Source organism: Rousettus aegyptiacus, unplaced genomic scaffold, assembly GCF_014176215.1.
Source record: "Rousettus aegyptiacus isolate mRouAeg1 unplaced genomic scaffold, mRouAeg1.p scaffold_m13_p_10, whole genome shotgun sequence".
Taxonomy (NCBI): Eukaryota; Metazoa; Chordata; class Mammalia; order Chiroptera; family Pteropodidae; genus Rousettus; species Rousettus aegyptiacus.
The window spans coordinates 34,001,109-34,008,092 of record NW_023416285.1 but is presented as its reverse complement, the minus strand read 5'-3'; the positions used below and the strand labels follow the sequence as shown (position 1 = coordinate 34,008,092).

The window sequence follows — 6,984 nt, the reverse complement described above, 5'->3', positions numbered from 1 at the left end:
GAGATTGCCTAAAGATTTAGCTAAAGAAAGGTTTCAGATATGATCTAACTGAGGATAATTTGTGAATTTGAAGAACTAGTAATAGAAATTATTCCAAATAAAACAGAAGGAAAAATGACCAAATGAAGGAAATACAGCATCAGTGAGCTTTGAGATCATTTCAGATGGAATAATATAAATGCTGTTGGAGTACCAGAAAAAAAAAAAAAAAAAAAGATTTAAAAAAAAAAGTGATACACAAAAAGCAGGAAATAGAAAGGGAAAAATGTTAAATATGACTTTAAGACAAATTTTTAAATTTTCTCTGTGAAAGATACTTATAGAAATGAAAAAAAACAAGGAATAGACTGAAAAAAGATTTGAAAAATTTACATAAGATAAAGAACTTGTATTCAAAATATATAAAAGTACAAAGGTTGAAGTGGCAGTCATTAGGTTTAGAAAGCTTTGGAACTAATCAGGCAAGGTGGTTGGCTAACATTAGACAGGTGGATTTTTGACAGAACCATGTTCTAGACTAAGCGATTCTTCTATTTCTACACTTTAGTGAGATTCTTTCCCTCTCTCTTTAGGAGAGATCCTGCTCCTGGTTTCATCCTCAATAGGCTAGTCTTGTTGGTACTGCAAAATGCCACTGCTCAGTTGGTCCTGTCTCATTTCCATGTGATGGGTTTTGAGAACATAGCCCCTGATTAGTCCTGTCCTCCAATCCTGCCTCTTCCTCACAGCTCCCAAACTGTAACACTTGTGGAAATTAATAAAGACAAATCAAATGAGAACAAATAGAGACTGCTTATTCAGAACTTGCTATGAAGAAGGAGTCAGCCACCATCACGAACTTGGCAGAAACTTAAACAACAAATAGTGAAGTGGGAAAGCCTTGTAGTAAAAAAGGAAGGTTTTAGATATGCTCTAACTGAGGTTTTATGGCATGGGGAAGCAGGTCATCTTATGTGATTGGTTTGGGAAAACACTTGGCTGGTTCTGAATTGGAAATGGGTGCAAAAAAATAGGGAAGCCGGTGGTCGTTGAGTAAGTCCTGAGCTGATGCTACAGAGGTTGGGGGATGAGGGTTTTATTGTCATAGATGGTGTGACTGCTGTGTGTTTGTATAGTCATTCTCTCACACAAAAGACTTTTAACCTTTGGACGACTTCTTGGAAACTCAGAGTAATTTTCTTAAAGTTTTGTTACCAGATGGTTAGTCAATTGAGAAATTACTGTATTACAACCCAACAGCTGCCTCTGGGCAGATGCATAACTTACTGAATAAGAGACAAAAAAAAAGAAAAAAGAAAAAGAAAAAAAGGAGTGTTGTAAATGTATTGAAAATTGTCTGTGGGAATATAATTTATCTCATTTTTTTTTAAGAAAGATCTTTAATGTGCATGTGTTTCTAAGTTTAAAAGTCACTTGAATTCATTTCAGTGAAGCAGAAAAAAAACTAACTGGAGATAAAACTCTAGTTTCACTTGTGTGAGAGGTCAGAGAGGACCACCTTTTAAAATAATGTACCTCAAAATTTTTAGAGAATGCAGACATCTTATATTCTAGATCTTATTCTAGATTTAAAAAGTTAAAAATATAATTGAAAGGAAAAGTAGAAATAGTATGAGCAAAGTATGATCATAGACTAGATATAGATGACCTAGAAAATATTTGTGTTATACAAAATTGCAAAATGTCAGTTTTGAAAAGAAATTAGGAAAAAATGAGTATTGCAAAATGATATAACTAATAAGCAAACTTCTACTGACAAAGAACTTAAAAGATAGTTTATTAAAATGTTATGAGTTAAATTTAAATAATAGTCAAAAAAAGTTGACGATTATTTGGCAGATGGATGATTTTTAATTCATAAAGATCAGGTGTAGTCCAGAGTCTGTCATATCTTTGATACTTGAGCTTGGGTTTTTCAGTTTTCTCTAAGCTTCAATTTTTACACATTTAAAAATGATATGATGATGACTGTCTTACAATTCTAGATTTCGATGAGATAATATGTGGAAAAACATCTAACATAATACTTGTGGTATTTGTATTTCTCCCCTGAATATCTCTCAGATGTATTTATTTCCCCATTTCTCTATATTTCCCTTGCAACCCCATAATGCCAACCAGTTCTCCTTAGCCTAGACCATTGCAATAACCATAATCTCATTTTCTTTACTTCAGTTTCTTCTCAAAAATGGTACTTTAAAAGAATTCACATCCTATTTTATCACTATTCTGCTTAATTTCCTTAATATTGTCCTTAAGATAAAGCCTAAAGCTATTAACAAAGCCTGGAAGGTCTTGCATGATCTAGCCCATACCATATTTTCTAGTTCTTTATGCTCCAGTGATAACTGAACTCTTTCTTCAAAGGTGTTTTATTTTTTTCTATCTCAAAGTATGCACACCTGTTATTCCTAAGGTCTGAATATTTTTTTTGCTTCTAATTGTTGCTCAACTTTTAAAGTTAGGCTTATTTTCTACTTCCTCAGAGAACTTTCAAGACTCTTCAGACCAGTATCAATGTACCTACTATATTTTTACATAATATCCTAAACTTCACAAAATTGATCATACTCCTGATCATCACTTCAATTGGTTTCCCCTTCCTCACTTCCTTATTATGCCACATAACAAAAAAAGTAGCCCATTTTTACTAAAAATGAAAACTTAAAATTTTAATCATCTACACATTAAGTTGTTTTATTTTTTAAAAAACTACATGCAACTAGAAAAATCTAAGTAGCTAATGACTTAAATTTCTGTACATTTCTCTTTAAAGATTGAATAAGACAACTCAAAGTAAGTCTGTGTGTGTGTGTCTGTGCACATATGTGTGTGTTTACTCTCTGATCATAACATGAAAATACCCTGCTAAAATATTTCACTTTAAAGCACCATGGAACAGACAGTGGAAGAATGAAATGAATTCTCATTTTTCAGACTTTTGCATAAAAGCCTTTAGAATCATTGACAGCAGCAATATCTTTCATTTCCCTTATCTAAAAGCAAAATATCATTTCTCAGTAAAAAAGCCTTCAGAGAACTCATATGTCTAAGCATATTTGATAGATAAATGAATAACATCAAAACTAATGCCCTGCTTAATGGATGTACAACTTTTCTAGCATCCATTCATTTGTGTGTGAATACACCATAAGGGTATGTGGTCTTCCAGTCAATTATACTTCAGCTGAGCATGACATGAGGAGTACACAAAAAACAACCTCCTTGAGGAAGGAGTAATGGAGAACAGGACAGATAACCATGAGGGATTAGAACACTGCCTCATAAATCTGCAGCAATGCTGACAAGATTTCAACTTTGAGAATGACAAACTTTTCCTCTTACTCATGCTGTGGGGAGAAAGATACTATGCTACTGGATTCATTCTGCCAAAGCCATCATTTAACCAATAAATAATTTTTGAAAGAAATATTTCTACATTGTTTTATGTTCATCTACAAAATGATAGTGTTTTAGTCTTGATCCAAACTATTCTCATGGGATTTGAATAAATTAATACAGTTTTAGCTAAAAGTTTGCAGAAATTACTAATACTATACTAGAAAATCACATTACTGTTTATAAATGCTTAGTCACATTTAGGATAAGTTCAGCTCAGGGAAAACATCAATATAATTGTAGCTCAAAGTACATATGCAAATCATTGGATTTGTAATCAGAATACACCTTGGTTAACTACTGCAAATAGTTAAAGATCTAATCCTGAATTTGAGTTTATGAAGTAAGGAAAATTTGACAAGTAGCCAGTGTTTTCCAGACCCTGCTATTATTTATGCATCTTATCTTATTAATTTATACAACTGTAATAACAATTAGCCAGTTGTTCACCAGTTTTGATTAACGATGTATTAAATGTCAATAGGTAAAAAAAAAAAAAAAAAAACCCTCAGAGTCAAACAATATAATTGTAATTTTTAAAAGTACTCACTCATATGTTTCACACTCTGTCTTTTGAAAAGGTACTAAGCAAATTAAGACATTAAGAATTATTTAATTTTAACACTTTGATTGAACAACAGAATTCAAACTTTTAGTTATTTAAAAAATGTAGTATCTAATCACAAATCATTCATACAGAATTGAACATAAGTCTACAGCCATGCCACCCTGAACAAGCCCAATCTTGTCTGATCTAGGAAGCTAAGCAGGGTTGGGCCTGGTTAGTATTCGGATGGGAGACCACCTAGGAAGATGAAGTGTTGTAGGCATAAAAAATAAAAAATAAGGGATTGTAGGCTGACAAGGTCCTTGCAATCTGTGAGGTCAACTACGGGTTGCCTCGCCTAAAAAAAATAAAAAATATAAAAATAATTGAACATAAAGCCTATGGAGACAAAAAATAAACCTGTGATGATGTAGTTCTGGAGGTGAGAATAAGGAATGACTATAAATGGGCACAAGACTTCTTTTCTGGAATGTTGAAAATGCTTAAAATCAGATTTTGGTGATGTTTGCACAACTCCATTCAAGAACAAAAAATCACTGAATTGTATAATTAAAACAAATAAATTATATTTCAATGAAGCTATTAAAAAATTAGAGCATTTTAACAAAGGCATCTTGTCTTATAAAAAGGTTAGTGGATGTTGAGCTCTCCTAACAGCTTTTCAATTTCATACCTGGTGGAGGTTTTCTCTGACTCTACAGGGATTCGTAGGTTAATATAAAGCCGATTTCAATGAGAACCATTATTCTTCAGTACACTTGAAGAACAGTGAGTAATATTTTTTCAAATACATTATTTTTCAAAAAATATTGAAAAGATTTTTGATCATCTGCTGCTACTGAATAATGATGCCAAAATATGGAGATTTTATAAATCTTCATGTTAATTGAAACTACAGCCAGATCTGAAAAGCATCAATTTTATATATTTTGTGGTATATCAAAGTATACTATATACTATATCCTGTACTATATTCTATATTTTATATATGTTGCATACATAATATTCTGTGGTATATTATATATTATATTCTGTGGTATATAAAAGTATACCACATTTGAAAACAATTAAGAGCATATCTGATTTTCAGGATTTATGAGCATTATATATCAACCCGTATATGTAATTTAAGTAAAATATTCTAACATAATTTAACTTTTCAGAAGTTTTATAAATTTTTTTAAACAACTGATATCTACAAGATAGAACAGTATTGATTATTAAATTATAAGCAACAGTAGGACGTTTGAATGGTAAATTAGTAATCTCCATCTTAAATAGAATATTTAGAAATGTGTAGAATTCTCAATGCGTAATAAAAGTGTTATTTTTCCCCTTAGTAATGTTTCCTTAAAGTAACACACACACACACACACACACACACACACACACACACCCCTTATAAATCTGGTGATATGCAAAGATTTATAAAGGAAAGCAACAGTTCTATTGCCCCACTGCTCCTACCTCATCCACACAACATTTTTTTAAAACAGTTATCTGTACCTATTATTCAGTTGCTTACTTTCGCAATCCTAGATTGTATACTGATGGCACTATAAATTAATTCATTAACTGTGGATATTATCTATGGACTTCTGCCATAAGGGAGAATTTAGCATTTTAAGACTATGTATAACAGCATCTTTGTTCATAATCACCTTTATCGTTTTCACTGTTGTTGACTATCATTTTAATAAAGTCTTGAGAGAAAGAGGAAAAATCACATAATCTCAGTCCATCTAACTAAAATAGAATCAGAAATACAAGTGTCTTTATAGAGAGGCTTGTTCATTTCATTAAGCCATTTACTTAATGTGTCCACTGTATTAGTGATTCATCACTCTTGTGTGTCACAGAGGAGTACCTACTTCACTTAGGGTTGACTCTAGTCATCTTGTTTTTCACATGCTTCCACATATCCAGGCATAAGTCTTACAGATTTTTTTCCTTCTTTAAGCCTCTTAAGTTACCTCTTTTTAGCTTTATTTACCTTATTAATCTAGTTCAGGTTTGAATAATCTTAATTAAATATTAAAAATATTGAAGGTAACTTTTGCCAACAATTTCTAATAATGCCTGGTAAAAATATAATATTGTAAAGAAATACTTCACCCATTTATACATTCATTGACTTGAAGTTGAATAAATATAATTATCAAACAAGTGTAAACCATATATTTATTGAGATATTAGATTGATACTGCATCCATTATTCTAAAAATGTGTACAAACTTGCAATATATAATTGTAGACTTTCCAATACCAGCAATAAATGTCTCTATTTTGCTCGTTTTGTTTGCTGTCTAGATGACCCCTTCACCTCAAAAAGTGGATGGGTTCTAAATGTGCTGGAATCCGTACTTATTAACTAGTCATTTGCCAGTATGTTCAAATTTAGGAGTAAAGAAAATTACAGCTGTAAAAGTTTTCAGAAATCATTAGGCTATATTTAAATAACACACTTATATGAAACAAACTTCTAGAATTACATCTGGCTTTTCTCATTTAATATATAAAATCAGTTATCAAAACACTTATGAGGACACTAATAAACATCACTTAGTGCATAAATGAAGAAAGAAAGAAAGAAAGAAAGAAAGAAAGAAAGAAAGAAAGAAAGAAAGAAAGAAAGAAAGAAAGAAAGAAAGAAAGAAAGAAAGAAAGAAAGAAAGAAAGAAAGAAAGAAAGAAAGAAAGAAAGAAAGAAAGAAAGAAAGAAGTGGTCAGAGTGGGCAGATTAGTTGTGAAACTTCATTCCTGTTTCTCTCCATTTGCATACAAATTGATCTGGAAATCCATCAGCTGACTCCATTAATGAGGTCAAGAACAACATGCAGACTTAATCAAACTCTGCTACAGCTTTTGTGGTTAACTGACTGTAGGGATGAAAATTCCAAAATATAAAATCTTGCTTTCTATTGCAATTCCTTCCTTTCTAGAATAGTTTCTACCATAAGATCATAATTAAATGTCATTTATAAGTTCCCTCATTATTCATTTTACTCCAAAACTATT

At 31.4% G+C, this 6,984-nt stretch overlaps 1 pseudogene; it reads left to right on the top strand.

Annotated features, from left to right (window-relative positions):
* Window positions 1-4,110: 4,110 nt before the first annotated feature.
* LOC118609164 lies at window positions 4,111-4,229 on the top strand (annotated as a pseudogene).
* The last annotated feature ends 2,755 nt before the right edge of the window (window positions 4,230-6,984 follow it).